Source organism: Cynocephalus volans, chromosome 9 (genome assembly GCF_027409185.1).
Source record: "Cynocephalus volans isolate mCynVol1 chromosome 9, mCynVol1.pri, whole genome shotgun sequence".
Classification (NCBI taxonomy): Eukaryota; Metazoa; Chordata; class Mammalia; order Dermoptera; family Cynocephalidae; genus Cynocephalus; species Cynocephalus volans.
The window spans coordinates 124,245,120-124,268,221 of NC_084468.1; the positions used below are offsets into that span (position 1 = coordinate 124,245,120).

General features: G+C 38.6%; 1 protein-coding gene across 1 annotated transcript in view; it reads right to left on the reverse strand.

The window, feature by feature from the left end:
• Window positions 1-23,102, reverse strand: part of TBC1D9 (TBC1 domain family member 9) — a 126,354-nt gene that overhangs the window by 71,728 nt on the left and 31,524 nt on the right. The gene's annotated exons all lie outside the window — the stretch shown is intronic.

Sequence of the window (23,102 nt, forward strand, 5' to 3'; positions counted from 1 at the left end):
TTCCCATCAAGAGGGAAGTCCCCATCAAAAGGGGAGGCCTCGACAAAAGAGGCAAAGGAAAAAGAGGACGTCTACTCATCCCGTCAAGAGGGGAATCTCAGTAAGGGGGATCGCAGAGGTGGCTTTCGATTAAGCGATTGCACACCTGCTGTGAGACATGAAGACCTCCCATTCTCCTTGTTTAAAAGATTTAAAAAGAGCATCACAGAAAATGGCTTACATAGTACTTTTACCAAGGAATGCTTAGAATCAATTGCTAAGGGGTATAATATGACCCCTTGGCATTGGAAAATACTTGGAAAAACTGTTTTAACTCCTGCTCAATATACTGTATGACTACAAGAATATCGGGAAGCCTTAGAGGCTATTTCATTCGAAACTTTACGAGATGAGGTTCAAATTAGCATGGACATGGTACTTGATCAAACAACTAGAGCAGCCATAAAGGCCTGGGACAAAATTCCTGAAACAAAATCTAAACTTCAACCTTTTGCTTCCCCTGATGTGCCTTTGATACAAAGATTAGATAAGACTCAGCCACTGTTGATGTTATCTGTTGAACAAAAATTAATTACAGATTTGGGGGCTGATCTTAACATAATTGCTAAAAAGGATTGGACTCCATTATGGAAAGTAACTTCTTCACCAGTTACACTTGATGGATTAGATGAGTTCAAAATTCCTTATCAAAGTAAAAATCCTTTGTTGTGTACTGGCCCTGAGGGACAAACTGCCTCCATTACGCCTTATGTTCCAGATCTACCTCAAACCCTATGGGGCCAAGACCTCCCTGCTCAATGGGATATTTATATTGAGACATCTCCTTCAAAATTTATCATGATGGCCATGGCCACACTCCCACCAGTGAAATTACAATTGACCCCTGGTCCTCCGGTTTGGGTGGAACGGTGGCCCCTTAAAGGGGAGAAATTAAATCAAGGTACTTTATTTGTTAAACAACAGTTACAAATGGGACATTTAAAGCCATGGCATGGTCCCTGGAATGCTCCCACTAAACCTTCTGCTACTGTTAGACAGGGATCCACTGAGCCTTATATAGATTTTATTAATCCTCTTCAAGATGCTATAACTGGGCAAACTGACAATGCTCATGACAATCCAGAACTGCTATCACAAGTTCATTTACATTTAATCAAACAAGTTAGTAATGCTGGTTTACAAGTAGCTCCAGATAAAATTTTTTAAAAAGGAGCCTTGGAAATGCCTTGGTTTTTTAATCACTCAGAGAAGCATACAGCCACAAAGTATATCTTTCCATATTGAGGGCCTTTTACTCTAAATGACTTACAAAAATTACTTGGCCACATTAACTGGCTCCACCTTTCTATGAGTGTTCCAAATTATCAATTACAACATTTGTTTAATACCTTAAAGGGAGACCCTGATCTGTCCCTGGTCTCCCCTTGTTACTTATCTGAAGAAGCAAAACTAGAATTAAAACAGATTGAATCCTTTTTACATTCCAGACAATTAACATGTGTTGTTAAATCTCACGTCATTCATTATTTTAAACACCCCACATAGTCCCACAGGTTTGCTCTGCCAACTTCTTCCTCAAATAGGAGTCATTGAATGGATTTCCTTACCCCATCAACAAAAAAGGAAATTATATACTGAATTGGAATAATGTATTCGGCTGCTCACTGGGGGAGGACACCACTGTCGAGGACTTGCTGGGTGTAATGTTGATGTTGATAATCCTGGTCTTTCTGGGACTGACTTTTGCGCTGCCCTTGAATGACTGGAATCTTTGCAGATGGCTAAGACTGATTTTGTCAGTAAGATGCAGTTCTCATTACCCCATGATAAAGTTTTGCAGATACTCTGAAAGCTGCCCATGCAGTTGGGATCCCATTTGTCCCCTGTTCCCCTCCCTTGGGCACTGGCTGTGTTTATCTATGGTTCTGGAAGATCAGGAAAGGAATCTGTGACATGGCAGGAGCAGGAAATCTGGAAACATTTTGTTACCATCCATCATAAGTCCACTCAAAGGGCTGAATTGGAAGCTGCCATTGCAGCTTTGCAACATTTTTACAGTGAGCCACTTAGTTTAGTAGCTGACCCTGCCTATGTAGTTGGAGTCTTACTGGTAATTTGAGATGCATCTATCCATGAGGGAAATGATTTTCTTTTATTTGAAATGTTTGGACATTTACAGATACTTATTCAAAAAAGACATCATCCTTTCTATGTAACTCACATGGTCTTCCTGGCCATTTATCAATGGAAATGATATGGCTGATCACTTGTTATGTATAATAATTTTTTACAGAAAGCTACTGATTCTCATCAGTTTTTTCATCAAGGGTACACAAGCTTTGGCTAACATGCATCAGATATCTTACAGGCAAGCTCGAGATATTGTTCATGTTTTTCCCAATTGTCATGAGTTTTCTAAATCTAGTTCCCCTGGAGGAATAACAGGTAATAAAATTTGGCAAGTGGAAGTCACTCTTAAATATTTACATGTTACTGTTGATACTTACTCTGGTCTTATTCATGCCACTGCCCAAAAAGGAGAAACTGCTAAACATGTTAAAAAACATTGTCTTTCTGCCTTTGCCACCATGGGGATTCCAAATCAAATTAAAACAGATAATGGACCAGCATACACCTCCAAAGTCTTTCAAGTATTCTGTGACAACTGGAACATTAAATATGTCACAGGAACCCCATTTAACTAGATTGGGCAGGCAATTGTTGAAAGAACTAATGGCCTTCTTAAATCTCAAATAAGTAAACAAAAGAGGGGTAATAAATAAATAGTAAAAAGAGGACTGGATCCTCATGAACAGGTCTTTAAAGCTCTGTTTACACTAAATTTTTTAAACTGTAACTCCCAGAAATTAATGGCCACAGAGTGACATTTTATACCTCCTAAAAAGAGACCTAGACTCTTTGTTTTATACTGCCACCTGCCAACGGGACCACAGTGGTTGAGATCTGCCAAACTGTTAACATGGAGGAGAGGGTATGTGTCTGTTCCCTCACCCATAGGTCCACCATGGATTCCTGCTAATAAGGCTGTTAAACCTTATGGGAAACCCCAAACCAGATGAGGAATTGAACCTGATCCCCAAATCTCAATGCCTCACCCTCACACCTCAATCCGTCTCACCAGGGATGGTACACATCAGACCACCAGTGATGAAAATAATGACAACAAGCTCCAAATTGACCTGGGGTAAATTTAAAAAAAAATTTCAACAGTCAAATAGCTTTCAATAGTTTAGCCCTTAAGCTCAGTAACTCATTTGAGAAACAAAAACTAACCTAAAATCTACCTGTTTAACTAGATGATCTCAAGTCTTCTGGCATCCTAAACAGACTTCTAAATTCTCTCCTAGTCTCATCTATGCATTTCTTCACAAAATTCTATGGTAGAATTCTATGCTATTTTCTTAAAGGAAGAGAGTCTTCTCTGCATCTTCTTGAAAAGGCTTGCATATTTTGCTTTACAATGTAAATTTGTTATCTTGCTTTCTTTAAAGCAAGGTGAGGCCTCACCAATAAGTCTTTTTAAAAAAACACAATCTAAACCTGACTGTCCTTTTTACTAGTGAGCTTTTTTTTACAACTTGAATAAAATCTATAAGATCCTTGTTTGTTCTTATTGTTTATGTCTGCATATATGTGTGTGTAAGCTGTATGTTATGTCTATATGTTCATGTCTGTATGTGTAATCATGTTATGTGTAAGGTACCAAATTGGCTTATAATTAATGCACACTCATTAAATAAATAAGTATACTTTTCAAGTTCATGTGACTTAAATCTCCTAAAGTTTTGATAAACATATTTTCAAAATTTGATTTAAGCCTTTTACCTAAATTTGTCTCTAGGTCAATATGTCTCCTTGTTATCTCAGCTCTGCCTCCTCACCATGCTGAGAGAAACAATATCTTTTATGTATATACCGCCCTCTGTCTTAAGCTCCACATGGCTCCAAATGCCACGTGGAAACCTGGGACCTGAAATGGCTAGTGAAAACAAACCTATGCCAAATATTGCATAGGCCCTAGTTAACATTAATTGATAAGGTTATAGATCTAATACACCAAGTTTTTGGCTGGGAAACCATAAATATGTATTTGGTAAATATAGCTAAAACTCAAACTGGGCTTTGTATAATTTGCTCTGATAAATGGACACCTATTTACTAACCTGAATGTATAAAAATGTTCTTATCAGCACACATCATTGCCTGGGTTTACTAATCAAACAGGATTACTAGAGGTCTTTTCACTTTACTGCTCTTAATACAAAATTGTAAAAGGTTTTCTTTGTCCCTTAGACAACTGGTTTAAAAAACTCATTTCATGATAATTTCTTGTGCTCTCTGCCTTTGAAAATCTTTGTCACTTTGGTTTTACTTTTTGAAATAATTTGTAATTTTATTCAAGTAAGTGTTTTAAGCCTTTTGTTATTTAACAAAGCTTTCCAACACTAAATTCTGAACGTTTAAAATAACTTTGAGGAATTCCAAGGGCCCTGGAGTTTCTCAAAGGATATATAAAAAATGTATCAAAACTAATTGGCTTATTTAATAAATTAGACTATATGGGAAAGCACTGTCAGTACTGAAGGTGTTATGGCTATGTTTTCTAAAATCTTGTAAGGTTCTTAAGTATCTGTGTCTTGATATAAATGCTACTGGTCATAATCTTGGTTTAATTATATTTTTAAAATGTTATGCTTTCAAATATTTCATAAAAAAATCTCTGACAGGTACAGTTTCTTGATAAACTTTGAGTTCATAGCTTTAAACTAAGTTTCCAGAATTCTAATGAAAAAACTGATGGGTTTGTGAAATTGTTCACAAAAGTCTAAATGACAAAAGTTAATTGGTAAATTAATTAAAAAGAATTATGGGTTTTTACAATTGCCTTATTTTGAAACACTACTAGTTCTCCTAATTTTTTGTTTTCCAAATGTAAGAAAACTCTCTCTCTCTTAAGCTATCCATAACTAACAAGAATTTGGTAAAATGTCATTTAAAACAGAAGTAAAAGCATTTGTTTTCTCCCTATTTGATCCCCCCAAAATTTAATAACTTTAAGTATCCTTATGATTCTTATGACAATGTGACTATTTTTATAAATTCAATGAAAATTAACTCTCTCTCTTTATAACAGGATATAATTTAAAACTTGGGATATAAGATAGCATGTCTCACTTCTAAGTTGCTGATCCCGCTTTCATGTTGCCTTAATTTGGTCTCACTGCTGCTTCATCCTTCTGTTCATCTTTCCCCTGACATGGGACAAAACACAACCTGGGAAAGTCTTCCCAGCGACGTGGGACAGATCACTGAAAGAAAGTAAGCCGAGATGCTTCTTTCAATCACTACCTGGGAAAGAGACTTCCCAACACTGAGAGATTTATACAAAGAAAAGTAAGAACTTTTCAATCAAGATATTGATCATCAATGCTTTTATGAGGAATATCTTAATCATAAAGGGGGAAATAACGTCTTCTCTACAAAAGCAGTTCTCTAAATTTTCCTGACCTTAAAGAGGGTGTTTGTAACTTGGATGAAATATCCTTTTCTTAAACAAAAGATTTGTAATTGATCAAAAATTTTACAAAAGACTAGGCACTCTGAAAGCAGTAATGTCCTGGACAGTTTAACATTAACATACTCTTTTATGGAGCAGAATCCCTTTCCAGAGTTTCAACTATTGGTAATTACACCCAATTCACAGCACCTGGAATGATGCCGATGTAGCCACTCTGAGACGATATCATCAGTCCTCACCTAAAATAAATTCAAAGGACTTGCCATGCTAAATGATACCAACTTTGCTTTAAATGCTTTTGTCTTAACTGTGAAAATATGATTTATAACTTTTGCTTTTTCTTTTAAATAAATAAAACAGGGGGAGATGTAGAGGATTCATAAAACAAATGTACTTCACAGGGCCTGGTTTTCCAAAGCCTTGCAGTTTCAAATACTAACCTTACAAAAAACAGGAAATTCTCCCCAGGCTATTTAGTCTCTGTGGTTAGATAAAGAATAGCAACACAGCAAGGTTGCTGGCTCAAAGACAGACTAGTTACTGATTGATATGTAAAGTTACTGGGAAGCTGCTGGAGGGAGAAGGAAAGTTTGATAAATCAAGGCTTTGTTAGTGGATCACTTCATTGTCTAATAGAATGTCATCTGACTTGTTTTTACTGAATGTTACCAGCTTCTATTGTATTGTAAAAACTTGTTAAACTGTACTTAGCAAAACCCCACCTATGTCTCTTCCTGTAACTTCTTGGTCTGGAGAATAAATGCAGGAAGAGAACCCCAATTCGTGGTTAAATTCCCAGATGGAAGAAATGCCTCACACTTGAGGGTTCTGGGATATTAGCCCCTTTCTGGGGTGTCTCACTGCTCAGAAGAGATGGGCTTTGAGTAATCTTTGGTGGCTCTGTAACCCAGGGGAAAGGGGGTGACAAATCCACGGGAAGCAAAGCAACACAAGGGAAACTGCACAAGTGGAAAAACAGTCTGCTGGTTTCAAAAATACAGAAGGCCTATAAAGCTCCTAGCACAGTCGCTGGCATATGGTGGTATTTATAAATACCTGTGTAAAATAAAAATAAGTAGGGTATTAAGCTCATGTATGCCGGGGTCTCTGCTTTACCTGCCTTATGCCTGATGTGTTATTTCCCCCCTTTTTGGCTAAGAAACAAATCCTTAAGTTGAGTAACCTGACAAGGTCACAGGAACCAGCCATGTGTGCTTGACTCAGTGTTTCAGGCTTCCTCCTCCCCACGGTATTTTAATCTGCTCCGCTTCTGTTCGTATTGAAAAATTTAGTACAATTTAGCCCAGCAAACACAAATTAAGTTCCTCCTATGTGCAGGACAAACCCTGTGGACACAAAGCTGAATAAGACAGACTCCCTTGGGCATTTATAATCTAGTAGAAGAGCAGGTCAGACAGTGTTTTAACACTGTGTTTAGGAGTGAACAAGGGCTATGAAAAAGAGGGATTTTCCCACTTCAACAGCAGAGTCCTTTGCCACTTGTGACATTAAGCACTATAACCAGGGATAACTGGAGCCTGGGCTGTACACCGAAATGATGCAGAAGTAAGACTGAAGATCTAGATATGTACTTTTGGTAGCACAAAGTTGAGTTATTTGAGTTGGGAACCTCAACAATCTACTTATCCAGGGCTGACAAGGCCCTTGAGAAAACTTGGTCACATTGTCCAAGTCCAGACAACCCTGACTATTCAGCAAATGAATTTAGCAATTTATTCATGAGAAATACAAATGCCCAGTATACTAAAGCTTACTTAAGGAGAGGCAGTACCTTCTCTTTCCAGGAGGGAATTTGACAAAGAGAAGGAAATTAAGAGCAGAGGCAGCTTAGTGTTCAAAGCTGGAAAATGCCTCTAAGGAGAAGTCTGCCCAAATACTCTGGCTGAGGCACCCCCGCTGGTGCAGGAGATGTACAACCCTGCTTCTCACTCTGCCAAGTGGTCAGGTACGGTGCTGACAGCACAAGGATTCTGACAGCTTCAAACTGGGAGCCTGTCATCAGTGCAAATTTCTCTTTTAAACACGCTTCATCCAATGTCTTCCCTCCAAAAGGGTGTGCCTCGTTTATCCACACTGAGCTCGGATTAGACATCAAACAATTTCTACACTATTCTAAAATAACACAGATACACACACACAAACTCTGCAAGGTACAGTAAACCAGATCCCTTACTTGGCAGAAGGAATCAAAAACATTCCCTACTTTAAATGCCCATAATTACTCCAAAGCTCAATAGAGCCCAGCATAGAGCAGGGCTTGAACTCAGGGGAATAATTAGGAACTCAGACCAGTTGAATAATCTTAGGGTAAGACACTTTACTTCAAAAGCCTTGGTTTCCTCAATTGCAAAATGGAGACAATATCACTATCACAGGATTGTTTTTGAAGACTGAAGATAATAGGACTTAGGGGTGAAAGCCTGTTTGAAATTAGCTTAAATAATCTCACTAGAACCAGCCAAGACACTCCTTTATTTACTTTTACTTTCACTTAGATTGTATGTTTACTGAGCATGGCATTGTTGGTGGCTGAGGTTGGGAGGTAGAGGCTAAAGACCCCAGCCTCCCTTGCTCTGCCACTATTGAAATTAAACAGCACACTGGAAGCACCAAGCTCAGTGTCTGCCCCATAGCAGGTTTCTCACAAAGTTTTGTTGAATCTGAACCACAAGCTCTTCTGCAAATACCACCACCTGTATCTTTGTGCTGTTTTGTAATAATGTCTTGAGGTTTAGTTCTGACCATAACGAGTAACACCTTGATATACATTATACCACTGAAATTCACTTCCCTCCACTCTGACAGCCTGGGCTCATGAAAAGAGCTATGGACTAGTCAATTCATGTTCAGAAGAGCTCAGTTCCAGCTCTGGCTCTTTTATAACCAGTACTGTGGAGTGGGACAGGCCATTTAATTTCTCAATGCTTTGATTTCCTCAGTTGTAAAGTGATCTTAATAGCACTTGCCTTCCTGAATTAAGGTTATTAATCAAGAAACCTAAGTGAGGTAGCCCCTGGGGAAGTCCTATAGTTGTCCTTGGTTTCTGTCCAAGGGCAAAGAATCCATTTAGATTCAACCCAAACCACAGTGACCATTTGCTGACCTGAATGCATCAGAAGAAAAAAAACAAAAAACTTTTGCTGAAGTAGAAATTAATTGTTTGCTCAGTCCTGTATGAAATATATTAAAAATAAAATTCTTAGAGCCTGCAGAGTTGTCCAAGGGGGTAGATTTCCACATAATGCCACACACATGTGCCTATTTGTTTGCTTTACTGTGATTTGGATTTACTCCAAAGACCTCTACTTTTCAATTATCTACAGATAAAAGAGTATATTAATAGGAAAAGGAGAAAATAGTGCTAGCTGAGAAGACTGGATTTCCTTCTGTGCTACCTAGAAATACATTTCTCATGATAACTGAGTGTTTGTAATACTTCTCTTCTTGAATCAAAAGAAGAAATAAAATGCCAAAACTACTGGAAGTGTCACACATGTTGGTCATCAGGCACACAAACGTCAGTCAGCTTATGGAGCTGCACTCAAGGATTAGCCTATGAGGCTTAACAAGGCTCTCAAAGAGTGTCATTGTAGGCTGGCCAGTCTGTTCACCTGGTTAGAGCACAATGTTATGACACCAAGATCAAGGGTTCAGATCCCCAGATCAGCCAGCTGCACAAAAACAAAACAAAACAAAAACCAAACCAAACCAAAACAAAACGATAAAAGAGTGTCATTGTAGACAGGGATTCTTCCAAGGGCAAGCATAATTCTCTGGGCAGAGCAGTGGACAGAGGCAGTCTTGATTCTGGAATGCTTCAGTCCTGGCTCTGCCCTTCCCAGTTCCAAGACCTAGCCTCCTGGAACCTGTTTCACCATCCTTAAAGGCTCACTAAACTATTGTACTCTGCAACACAAAAGAGGGAAGACCTCTGAAAAGGTCCAACCCAGTCCACATATCTTTTTTTTTTTTTTTTAAAGATGACCGGTAAGGGGATCTTAACCCTTGACTTGGTGTTGTCAGCACCACGCTCAGCCAGTGAGCGAACCAGCCATCCGTATATGGGATCCGAACCCGGGGCCTTGGTGTTATCAGCACCGCACTCTCCCGAGTGAGCCACGGGCCGGCCCTAACACATATCTTGATCACCTCAAATGTTCCCAATTAAAATCCATCCCTAACAAAACCTCTGGTGTCAGAGATAAAGAAAACTGAGTTGCTTCAAGTAGACTCCCCTGGAGTAGGGGCTTCTGATGAGATGCCAGCTCACCAAACCTGGGCATGCATTCGCCAGCTGGCACCACCAACTTCCACTAAGATGTAGACGAAAACTAACAGATACATACATCCTTACCACAGGGTCCGTGCTAAAATATTTTAAAGTAAATTACAGACAGTATAATATCGGGATATTCACATTGGCTGTATTAAATGAGAACATTTTTGTGAACATTCCCTGAAAACTTAAGGCACTGGATATCCAAACAGAAAGTAATACTGTTAATTGAGGTCTGCAGTTGGCGGGAGTGTATCAATAAGTACACTCTCTCCACGCTGACCCAGAAGTGCTGAGCCGTTGCGTGACTTTGGAACAGTGACCGCTTTTCCTTCCATTTGGAATGTTGTGCTTGTCTGTCTGCTCTTGCCTCCCACCACCTCGAATGACAAACTCCTAATCATTTAATGCCACCTCTTTCCGACTCTGCTCTCCCTCCACCTACTTCTGTAATGCCTACTATATTCATTCAAGACTACTTGCACATCTTGCCTTATTCCATTTCTTCTCTTCTCTCCAGACTGGGAGCTCCTCAATGGCAGGGTCTCATTGACTCTTTCAAATTCACAGGCCCTGCACTTTGCTTGGAGTCCAGTAAGCACTGAACACATGCTCGATGAACAGATGTTAGGAATTTTTTTAAAAACTAAATAATAAATTATCACGCTGCTGTCTAAGCCTTACTGGCAAAAGAAGTCAAGACTCTAGGAAAGAGAAATACCACTCCAAAGTCTTCTATACATACAGAATACTAGGAGATGGGAAATCTGGTCCACAGAATCAAAAAATAAAAAAAAAAAGAAATCAGCAATCAGGATTTTCTTAGAAGTCTTATTACTCATATCTCTGAAATGGCTGTCAAAATACTGAAACTTTTCATTCTTTCCCACACAAAGCACTGTTTTAGCAGCTGTTCTAGTCAGCTATTTCTGGTGTTAAACAATCTTTGATTGCCTAAGATAACTAAATCAAATTACGGCCCTCAAAATAACTCTGCTCTGCATCTACCTATTAAATTGTTCAGAGCATCTTGTAATGTGAAAGCTTTGTTTTCAAAGAGACTCAGAAAACACCCTGCAATATTGATACATCTAAGCTTCCCATTTCGTTGTGGAAACTAGAGGGTGTGTGAGGCACAGAGTCTCCACTCCACACTGGGAGCATCAGCTGGGACCCAGTGCAGGCTGGCAGGTCTGCAGCACTGCAGAGTCCCCCCCCACCCCACCCCCGGGGACAGGGATGTGTCAGGAGAGTGCTGGCATATGGGAGTGTGCTCATAAAAACAATCACTCCATCTACTGATGATCTTGGATAATTTAATGATAAATTAGACAAGACCTAAAGATCACTCAGCTTGCTCCAACTCCCTCAGCCATGAAGCCAGTCAGAGATGAAGCAGACATCTACAAAGTCCACGACAGAGTGGTCAGGGGTGTAGGCTCAGTTGGCCTTGGCTCATGTGCTAGCCCGTTCCTTAACCTCTCTGTGCCCCGGCTTCCTGATATACAAATAATGATGATACCTACCCCAGAGAGTGCCTCGTATGTACTAGAAACTACGGTTTAATGAAATATTCAAAACCATGGAAAAGTACAGGAAATTACAAAATACATATTCCACCACTCTGATTTTAATATTTTGCCTATCTGCTTCAGATCTGTTTTTTAAAAGGAAAGAAAATGTATCAGAAACTGTAAAGGTCTCATAACAGAACCCCCTCAATTGTATTTCCTTCTCTCCATTCACCAATCTCAAGATGTTTTGTGTTCTTCCCATCCAAGTCCTTATACTTTTATTGCTCCATATGTGTGTACATGTAAATAGATTTAACCCTGATGGGTGTTTTGCATTTTATTTTTGATTTCTTTTCTGTGGGGGGTGTTTTACAATTCATACTCATGATAGAGTACACATTGTTCTGCAATTTATTTTTTCACCCAGTAATATGTTTGTAGAATTTACCCAGGTTGTGTTTGTGAATCTGATTTATTAATTTTAAATGTTGTTCAATATTCCACTGTATAAATATACTATAACATCCATTTACCTAATAAAGGACATCTGAATAAAAACTCTCCAGTATTTTGCTGTCATACACACTGTAATTATATTCTGTAAACATGACTCTATAAGCATGTGAGCACATTTCTTTAGAATGAAATTGTTGGGTCAAAGAGTAAATGCATTTTTAAAAAAATTTATTATTTTTTTAACTTTTTTAAAAAATGCAACTTCATCTCAAAAATGAAGATGGAAACCCCTCAGGTGTAAGGAATGAGGATGTAAAGTGTAAAAAGTGCAAAGCCAGGCTATGAGTTTAGAAGCTGATGCTGTGGTGACTAAGGAGGGGGAGGTGGGGGAGATAGAAGTAAAGAGAGAGCACAGGCAAGGAAAAAGTGAAAGATGAAGGGATAGAAATAAGCCCCAAAGCATCAGAAATCACAGTAAACATAATTTGCATATTAAAATTCAGAGATAGATTATGTTATACAAAATCCAGCTCTGTGTTTACCAGAGATACTCCTAAAACACAAAGACACAAAGTTTGACAATGAAGTGAAAGGAAAAATATTAGGCAAATAGTAATCAAGTGAAGTCTTACAGAGAAATATAAATATACGGCCAAATAAACTTAACAACAACAGCAAAAAACAAAGAAAAATCCTTAGGAATAAAGAGGGTCATTAATTAGTCATAAAAGAAACCATTCACCAGGAAAGAAATGAAATCTATGTTTACATATAAAAATAACACATCTTCAAAATACATAAAGAAAAAATGCATTTTTAAAAGATATTACAAAATTGCTCTCCAAAGTGGTGGTGCCAATTCATACTCTTACTAGGAAAGTGTGAGAATACCTGTTTCTCCATAATATCTCCAACACTTAGTATTACCAGAGCTTTTGATTTCCTCCAATCTTAAGAGTGAGAAATAGTATCTACTTGTTTCAATTTGCATTTCTCCAGCTATTAATGAGTTTCAGTATCTTTTCCTATTTGTTGGCCATTTCAGTTTCCTTTTCTGTGAGTTATGTGCCTTTCTTACTATGCTGACATTTGCTGAAAGGTCCCAGTTAGACATTGAGTTTACCATCTACGGGCTTCCACTATGTTACACACTGGATTTTTATTCATTTCAGCAAATATTCACTGATCTCTCTAAAGCCAGAGAAGCAGTTTACCTGGATTTACTTCTTTATATACCTACTGTATACATAAATGCAGGAATTTTGGATCAGTATTTGCAAGCCCTAAGCACCACTCCCATGTCTGGCTCACCGTCTGGGTAGATGGAAGGCTTCTGTAGGTCACCTGCTACCACCTTCTTGTTCTGCCTGCTGCTCCCTACATGTAATCAATACATTCCCTAGAAGTCATAGCACTTACGTGGGTTACATGATATTGGGCATAAAGTAATTAAACAAAAACATCCCAAAGTAGCTGCTGACATTTGTACAAACTCCAGCCACACGATAAATTGTACACTTCTTTTAACAAGCCTTGCTTGTTCACTTGCTTGTTTGTAAAGCCCTGAAGGCTTTGCACAAGTGTTTCACTTGATCCTAAATGTCCTTTCTTTTTTCTCTTCCTGGCAAACTTCTATTTCTCTCAATATCCAAGTCAATGATCATCTAAGGCATTCGTTCTACTTTGTCCTAGCACCCTCCCTATTCCCTAACACTCAGCCCCTCAAATATCCTGGCAATTAACTGTCCCATTTTTTGTGTTGTTCCAACCACCCTGCACTTTATATTACTAAGGCAATTATCTCACTGTTTCCTACTTAAAAAATAAAAATGTACATTTTCCGCCCACCAGACTGTGAGCTCCTTGAGGGCAGGCACTACCTTATTTATGGAATTCCCGAAGCTTACAATAATGCTCAGCACATTATGCTGAATATTTATTTATTTATTGTCTCGGTTCTCCATTTATTTATTTTGCATGTATACCAGCCTCCTAGCATTTAAAGTTCATTGTGGCAGCATTTTCCAAGCATCCTGCCCTGTTATAGTTTTTCCCAGTTATTTTTACCAGTCTATCATTAAGTCAATGAAATTGACCAAAAAATATGTATAACCCAATTATTTAGTGTCACATGGGATCTACAAGAACTTGTGAGTTATATGAGCAATTTGAAGTAGATCAAGGTACTCTCTAACACTCCCACACTAAGTCCACATATTTCCCAACATCTTGGGAGAATTCTGGATATTTATAATATGGACCAAAGTTTTCAATTTAATGGACATTGGGAGAAACCAAGAATTATTTTCAGGACTTATTCATCTTTGTAGCACAGTTCCCAATATGCAAAATTCTAGCAAATCTGCTTTAAATAATTAAAATTGTCTAGGAATCTTACGATCAAAGGAGACCAAGACTTGAGAGGAAGGCTAGAAAATATTTCATCTCAGAGTTTCAGCTCAAATGAAACTCATATCTGAAACTTTCTACCTTGGGAAATCAATTTCTCTAATTTCAGAAGTAGGTTGTCACTTTTTCATCAATATTGAAATTTGTTTGGAATTAAGTTGGATCAAAAGCAGAGATTTTAAGGAAAACACAAGTTTTTCTATTCTTCCATCTTTGGAGACTAGTCCAGAGATTAGCAGGTGTTGCCAAAAAACAAGAAAAGTCAGAGATTTAATTAACCAGTTGAAACCGCTGTGCCCAACACAATAATTGGTAAACACTGTGTTTGCACACCATACTGACCCCGGGACCAGGAGGGAGATTAGGGAAAAGGTCTTGAACGCAGCTGTGAAGAATGCTGAAATTGCCAGGTGGGGGTCAGATCCGTAATTGTAAGTGTACCTGAGTTTACAGTGTCACTGTGCACAATGTGAAGGTACACATGGGCTAATGTGGGCCAGCCACATTATGTATGAAAAGGGAGTACAGGTGATGGCTGTTCTCTGTGTAAGGAGGTGGGAAGCACAGAGGTGGCTGGGGCAGGGGGTGGGGGCAATGTGCTTTTCTCTCTTTTATAACCTCAAAGAGTGTTACAGGTATTCCTAAATATGTGTATCACTGGCCATACAGAAAGAGACTAAAAGGGTATTGATAGGCATGTAACCATTCACAATACTATGATTCTACCTTCAGTGCAGAATAGTCTGGGAGCAATTTTATGTTCATAAGTATCATATATTCTCCCATTCCCTCCAATAACTATAGGTAAAAATGGTTTCTCAATAAGACTACTATGAAATGTTGTTGGCTTAAATAGTTGTAGTGCTCTGCTAATGCTGGAATCCTGCTCCCAGCGCAAATTGTAAAGATCTTTTAATCCTGTTCACCAGATGAAAGCATACTCGAAATTCTACAGGGGCACCCATCCTCGGGTCATCTGCCCTTCACACGTCAGGCTGGGTCCCCAGATCCCTTACACGCAGGCCACCCAAGGCAGTCGTCAGCCAGCCTGTTTCACAAACTCTGAAGAACACAAGAATAGCAACAAAACTAAAAAGATACATTGGTGCACATGCGCACTAACTACACACACACACACACACACACACACACACAATTTGCTTCCAAAGGATGCACTGAACCACACCTAACTGGACCCAAGGCGAGGGTACTGACCAAACCATTCTATTTTCCCAACAAATAGGCTATCCACAACTCTTTCAACTTCAATAGCTGCTTCTCATGACACCGTTTCAGCTGTCCTAATATCACAGCTGCCTTCAAAGATGACAGGTTACTTGAGGGGAAGGAGCCAGTCTTAGCACACACACACACAGGGACTCATTGCTGTTTGTGGAAAGATGAATTAATGAGAAGACCAGTGGTATAGCAAACATTGCTGACTGTCAATTAGGACAGGGCTTCTCATTGTATGTTTTTGTTAGTTTCCAATCTGTTACAGACTGATACTTTTGTAAAATATGGTGCATATGAAATACTAAGAAACATATATAATATGAAAAAAGACATAAAAAATACAAGCCTCCCATTTTTTAATTATTAAATTTAACAGACAAATTGCTCTAGGTTTCTAAATGCTTAATTTCAATTTTCATTCTTAGCTGGAGGCAGAGTGGTAACAAACAGTTCAAAAACTGTACTTTAAATAGTACTAAATTCGGTAAGGGGAAGCCCTGGGGCAGTCATTTTCTCAGGGCTGTGTTTATTAGAATCATATATATAGTTTTAAAGAACACATTTAATTCTATAATGTAACTTTTCATTTGGGAAAAGAAAAAAAATATTGTTTTCACAATGCAAACTAATATAAAATTCAACAATATCGTTTCTTAGTTGAGGTGAGAATACATGAATGGAGTAGGCATGAAGTTATACTGTATATTTATCCCCAGGGGCACTGGCTTAAATGTGCTGAAAATCTGAACTAGTGTATTGCGTGATTCCTGAGTGACACTTGCCTTATTTCTTAGGAAGAGGAGAGCAGGCTAAAGGGAGCAGAATGACCAAGCTAAGAGAGGCAGAGCACCTCCTCTGTAACATTTCAAATATATCAGTACCCAGAAAGTGAAAGCTCAGCAGGAGAGAAAGAAACCCTGAGTTTCATATTTTCCTCCTCAAAAGATAAAGCACAGTCTGGTTTATAACTAAACAAACAGAGCAGAAAACTGAAATCTGAAGAGCATCGTATCTGCAGAGCCTTGTGATGCAGCCAATTAGTAAGTGCTGCTCCAATCTCCCAAGCACCCTGCAAGCCCACAAGGCCACGTCTTCCAGGAACTGCTCCACTTTGCTCCGCAGGCCAGTCTCTTAAAGTCACACTCACCACCTCCTGCATAAAAGAGAGCAGTTGGAATGGATATTCCCTTCTCTTGGGATTGGTGTCTGAGAAGAAATCATTCAAATATGTTCTTAATGCAATACCTTACTTTACACCCCAGTCAGGACCAGCTATATAATTTGTGAGGCCCAGTGCAAAATTAAAATGTGCATCTCCTTATTCAAAAATTCTTGAATTTCAAGACAGTAACAGCAAAACATTAAATCAAGCCCATGGCCCTTCTAAGCACAGGTCCCTGGGCAGAGGCTGCACACCTAGGAAGCTGGCCCTGACCCCGGCAGTGTGCTGGCGATTTCATCCCGACAAACCAGCTCATCATTCTTGGATTTTCATCTAGAATTCAAATCCACTCTGATATAGACCAGTTAGGACAGTGGAACTGAATTTATTCAAAAAGCACTCCAGGAACCTGTGTGATCCAAGTCCTCAAACAAGCCATCAATCCTGTAGGAGAAAGGTAGTCACTGTTAGATTTATAGCTGCTTCCTCTTACACAGTAGGAAAGAGTATTGATTCTTATTTTGTCTGTAGAGGCAGGTCTAAAAACCAGAACTGATAGGGCCAGTCAAGGTCAGCCTGGAGAGAGTGGAAGGAGGGACCCTTTTGGTGCTGGCGGGATTGTTCATTCTATCACCATTTCTAAGAGATAAGCCACACCCATCACACCTCCTGGACAACTGGGGGCAATGGAAGGCCCCTCAGATCCCTTCTCTCAGGTGGGCCAGAGTTGCAGGAGCCACTTACTGCCCAAAGATGACTGTCAACCTTTCTTCTCATTTATATATCCTCTTATTTAGTACATCTGTGAGTAATTGAGAGCATCTATCAGCTAAAGAACAACTCCAAAATGAAATAAGATTATTATAAAAATTACTCTGAATTTAAAATTACATTTAAGTAATAACCTAGAATGTCTAAATACATTATAGTACATCATCTATCCTTGTATAATGACATCTAGACATTTAAAGTCATGTCCTCAAATAAATATTGAATGGCCTGGTGAAATGCACTTACTATGTTATATTTTGTGAAAAAGAACTAATTATTGTTCTGTATGATTTCAACTTGTCAAAAAAAAGTATAATATCACCTGTATTAGAAATTATAATATATGTATTATTTTTTAAAAATTATAAAAGTAAATACAAATATTAACATCGGTGGGTGAGATGATAATTTTACTTTCTTCTTAATGTTCTTCTGTGTTTTCAAAAATTTCTTGAATGTGCATTTAATACTTTTGTAATGAGAAAGCAAATAATAATAATAATAATAATTACTTCCAACCTCATACTTCGGGCTTTTTTTACTCAGCGATTATGCCATCAAGAAAATAGATGGTTACTGCAGTTATAATAAAGCTTCTACTTCATTACAGATAACCATGGGTTAGAAATCTTGTTGCTAGGATGCAACACGCTAGCTAGGGGCTGATATCTAAATGAGTGGCATTGTCAAAAATACACTTCGATGTAGAGGGGTCTTGTGTTTACAGTTTAGAAAAAAAGTTTCTTTAAGTTCATTTTTCGCCTCTGGTATATGAAGCTCATCAACGCTACAAATTGGTACCTGTTCATATACAGTGCAGCACATGGCTTAACCCAGTTGCAGTCAGGAAATTTATAGTCTCAAAATAAAAACTACAAAAATTAAATGAATCAAATTAGTTTCACCATTTTCATCACTGAGTATTCATTATATCTGTAAGTACTTATGGTGTTGCCTTTGGCGATAAATAAGCAAGGCCAAGAAAGAGACTATCAGTGCTTATATGAACACAGAAAATGCCTGGATCAAGTGTTAATAATGGTTACCTCTGGGGAACGACACCGATATGGGAGAAATCACAGACTTTTTTGACTACTAGACCTATATTTTTAAAAGTAAATTTTATAATGTTGGAACTATATAACACTTTGCACTCATAATTTATAATGTGCATGTAGTAAAATAAAGTAATAATAAAAGTACTAATATAGGAATAACAAAACATTACAATGAAAATCCTGCTACAAGAGTTTATAAATGAAACTATGTAACCCTCAGCTCCTGCTACTTTCTGTAAAGGCCACTGGCTACACTAAGAATTGGTACCTACTTAGTAAGTGTGGCGGCTGCAGAGGCAGAGTGTAGCATTATAAACAACAGAAATGTAGAGAGAATTATATAGAATAGTATAGAATAAGGCTTTCTTGTGCTGCCTTTCACTAGCAACTACAGTTAGGGCAAACACACAGGGCTAAAATGTGGCCTGGAGTGAAGAGATGATGCAGGTCAGTCATATACCCTTTTAAGAATTTGAGCTGAGAAATGTTAAGGGAAAAGGCAAGGAGGTACAGAAGTAAAAGCTGAAAGGATTCCATGAAAAAGGGAATGTAGCAACCAAGCGAGATGATGCGGAAGCAGACACACAGGTAAAGAAAAGACAGAAGGTAAGAGGTTGCAAAAGCCAGTCACCAGCAAAAACAGAAGGATGCGGAATACGGAGGGAAGGGGGCCAGCAGGTGGTGGGAGCCTGGGGGTCCACTTCCCCCTAGTCATCTTGTTTCCTGTCAGCCCCAGGCCTGGTTGCGCTTTGCATGGATCCTGGCAACAAAACCCAGGTATTTGAACTCAAGGTAACTTGAATGAGTTTCTGTTCCTTGCGACCCAAAGTGCCCAATTAAGACTCTAACTAACCCCTTCTAGATCGGCTCTTTGAGTAAGTGTTCTCTTCTGCACCAGAGTGAGCCAAGTGTTAATATCACAGGTGCCAAGACATGAACAACTTAATAACATGCTTTCCAGCCTTGCATCCAAATATTCTAAAACATATAAAAATAGTGGCTACAGAGCTATAACTAAAACAATCATGCTACTTACAGGGGAGAGATGCAGTAGCAGCCTAGCTGACGACTGGGAGTTTTGTGTGACCCTGTCACTTCAAGGACATGCAACTGCACCTGCATTCACTCCTCAGAAGAACCCAGTTCTAGTTTAGCCTCAAGCCACTTGAGTAAGATGGAGGGATATTTCACAGGGAAATTTCACTTTGCGATGGATCGAGTGAGAGCAATTTTCTTCACCTAAGGTCCAGATAAAGCCTTAAAGAGAAAACTGAGCTGGGAGGACCTTAATAAAAAGAGAACACATGGTACCAACGAGTGGGAGAAATGAAACAAGGAAGCCTGCCAAAGAGGCTGTGACTTTGCAAAGCCAGGTGTATAAGTAACCAGTAACACCTTTATTTTGTCTGTGTGTCTATTGTAACATTATGTGTTTTTCAATATAAGTAAATGACTTGCAAATGTAGATGAGTCCCTTATGGAATACATTAGACCCAAGTGAGATTCCCTAAGAAATAGTTCAGGTAAGGTCTAGAAATACCTTGTAGACGATTTTGAAAAACATTGATAATGGATGGAAAGAATCATTGGCAATAACAAAAGCAGTATCCCGGGGTTGGGGAGCATTTCTTTGCAAAGTGATTTCTAAGTCATTTCTAAGAGACCATTCTTTTTTCATGCTATCTAGACCTGTCACAATAGAACAGTATGACACTAACAATGTCACTGACTCCATATAGTTCAATTAAAGACTGATGAGAGAAAAAAGGAAAGGGGGGGAAGGCATTTTTTTATATCACTGTTTTATTAATAAATGGGGAAACTAAAAGTAACGAAGGACTTATGTTTTTTTCACATTGAATTATATCTTCTACACATAGTTCCTTAATCTGTAAGCAAAAATCACACACACACACGCACACACTCATACACTATATTCATTTAAAGCATGCTCATTTAAACTGAGTTTAGAGTAGTGGGAACTGTAAAAAAAAAACCCTCAAAGTTTGGTCTTAATCTTTGGATTAATTGAAACAAAATGACACAAGAGGATTACATCAAAATAAATATTAAAAAAAATTTTTTTAAAGACAATCGCATGCAGGAATTCCTTTTATGCCAGTGTTTTTCAACCAATATCTTCTTTGAATAAACGTATAATTTCACTCTTTTCCTCAGATTCTGTTATGCCGCCCTTATAATAATGGTTCTGTAGAGAATCAACATATGTTCCCTGAACCAGAAGATGCAGACAGAAGATTTTGCCCAACTTTCCTTGCTGTTATTTGTTTTTTGTTTATTTTATTTTTTACTTTATTATTATTTTTTAAAAATTTTCTTTCTGTCATTTGTAGTCAGAGGAGAAAAAGACAGACAAAGAGAGAGAGACAGAAATAGAGAGAGAGAGAGAGAGAGAGAGAGAGAGAGAGAGAGAGAAAACCAAAGTTTTTTTCTTAATTTTCCAGTTACAAAACAACAGTATTTAAGATGCTTCTTCAAACTATGGAGGCCTTCCTGTTTGGCAGCTACTACATAAATGATTCAAGAATGCCTATGATTCTTCTTTGATGGCTAATTCAACATCCCTTATCCTTTTAGACATAACTCTGCTTTCCTGATGTGACAATATTTCATTTATGATTATCAAATTAGTTTCTCTACAGCATGTTAGCTATAACTACACATTGGGCACTATAAACTTTCACCTTCAGCTGGGCAAGGGCAGCGTTGGGCATCTCGTCATAGCACTTGTTGGCTTCAAAATTTTTCCTCTGCTGGTCAAAAGCCAGAGCTTGTGTGGAATCTAAAACACAGATCAGGAAAACAGATTCTTTCCACGGCTCAGTTGAAACATGAAGATTATGTGATTGGGAGAGATGCACGCTTCATGCTCTCAGGGTTTCCACTGCATGCAGCCCAGCGTAGTCATCATCAAAGACAGACAGGAAAGCCGTGATGCCCATTACTTAATTCTCTGAGTCTGTAGGCCACAGCTTCTTGGTGGTGCTCCAGGAAATGGTGACAAACCAGCATCATACCTAGTCTCTTAGCCCTTAAGGCAACTGGGTGGTACCTGTGTGCCTCTCAAATACTACCACTTTCTAAGTGTGCTACAAATGTGAAAATAGGTGGAAAGCTCTATATTAGACTAAACAAGCATTAAAAGCCTTTCAGATAATAGTGCTTTACATTATAACATTTCTATACATTTAATTTTGATGCACACTGACAGTATTCAATTGAGTTGGTAGTATGTAGTTTCCACATAGTTTTTCTATAAAGTTACAATATGCTTTACTTTATTTAAAAGTAATATACATAATTATTTTTCTTTTCCTTTTTTAAGGAAAAAATATATCTAGATATGCATATTGGGAAGTGACTGACAACATTTGCCTGATCTTTGCTTCTCTTTGTGCTAGTTTTTGGAAATTTTTTATTAGGACAGAACAATCCCCTCTTTGTAAAGTTTTTGGATCTCTGATCTTTATTCCTTACTTCATTGAATGATACCTGAGGAAAACCAAGTCTGAGCCACCCCAAATAATCTATACCTAGGTCTCAGACCTCCCTAGCTTTCCCCACACAGTCCAACAAGTAAACAACAATGATCAAACACTTTCACAATGAGCAAGCCAAACCATTAGGAAGTTACTGACATGCCTATTTCCAAAAAAATCACTACGAAAACCCTTAGAAAAACGAAGCCCTTTTTAACAAATCTGGGAGGGTACCCAGTAATCCAAACAAAACATTTAGATGTTTGTAATGGTCTATTTCCTTGATGGAAATAGGAACATTTCCAACACAGTAGGGCCCACCTAGAGTTATGAAAAATAATCAGAAGAGGGGGATAGATATCACTCTGTTCCCATTTCTCTACCAGCAAGCTGTGTGATGTCAGACAAGTCATTTAGCCTCTCTGAGACAGTTTCCTGCCACTCAGTCAGGGGTAATTTATCTTCCTGCCTGTCTCCTAAGGATGCTGAGAAAATCAGATGACATTCTGCATATGGGAGTGCCTCATAAACTGTACGGTATCTTGCTTAGGTAACGTTAACCAGGAATTTTCTTGAAATATTGCTTAATTTTGGAGCAAGGAAGGAGCTTCAGGTCATACGCTTCTACCTTCTTGTATTATGGAGAGGGTTGAGCATTAGCTGAAAAAGTGCTTGCTAAGGTTATGTTCTGAATGTTGGTAAGTAAACACAGTTATGAGAGTCTAGAAGAGGTGGAGGAAAAATACGGTCTTAGTCCTGGAAGGGCATGAGTTCAACCTCATCATCACGAAACAAACACTGAGCACCTGTAGAGAGGACACTGCTGGGCACTGGAAATACAGTCTATCCCCGCTGTCTTTGAGAGCAGGATCTGGTTGGGAAGACAGAAGAAGTGCATACAAACAGCAGCCTTTACAACAAGCTTGCTCAGTCAGCTCAAGAGCACACAGCACAAGGGCACATCCAACAGATGTTACATGGGTGAGTACCCAGGGCAGGGGCGCTCATGCAGGAGACAATTCTGACCAACACCTGAAGCAGAAGGTACAGGGAGAATGTATCTTTTAAAAGCATGGGTTTTGTGTCAAGAACCTGGATGGAATCCCAGTTGCACTGCTTCCTAGGGTCATGCATGACCCTTGGGATAAGCTACGTAATTG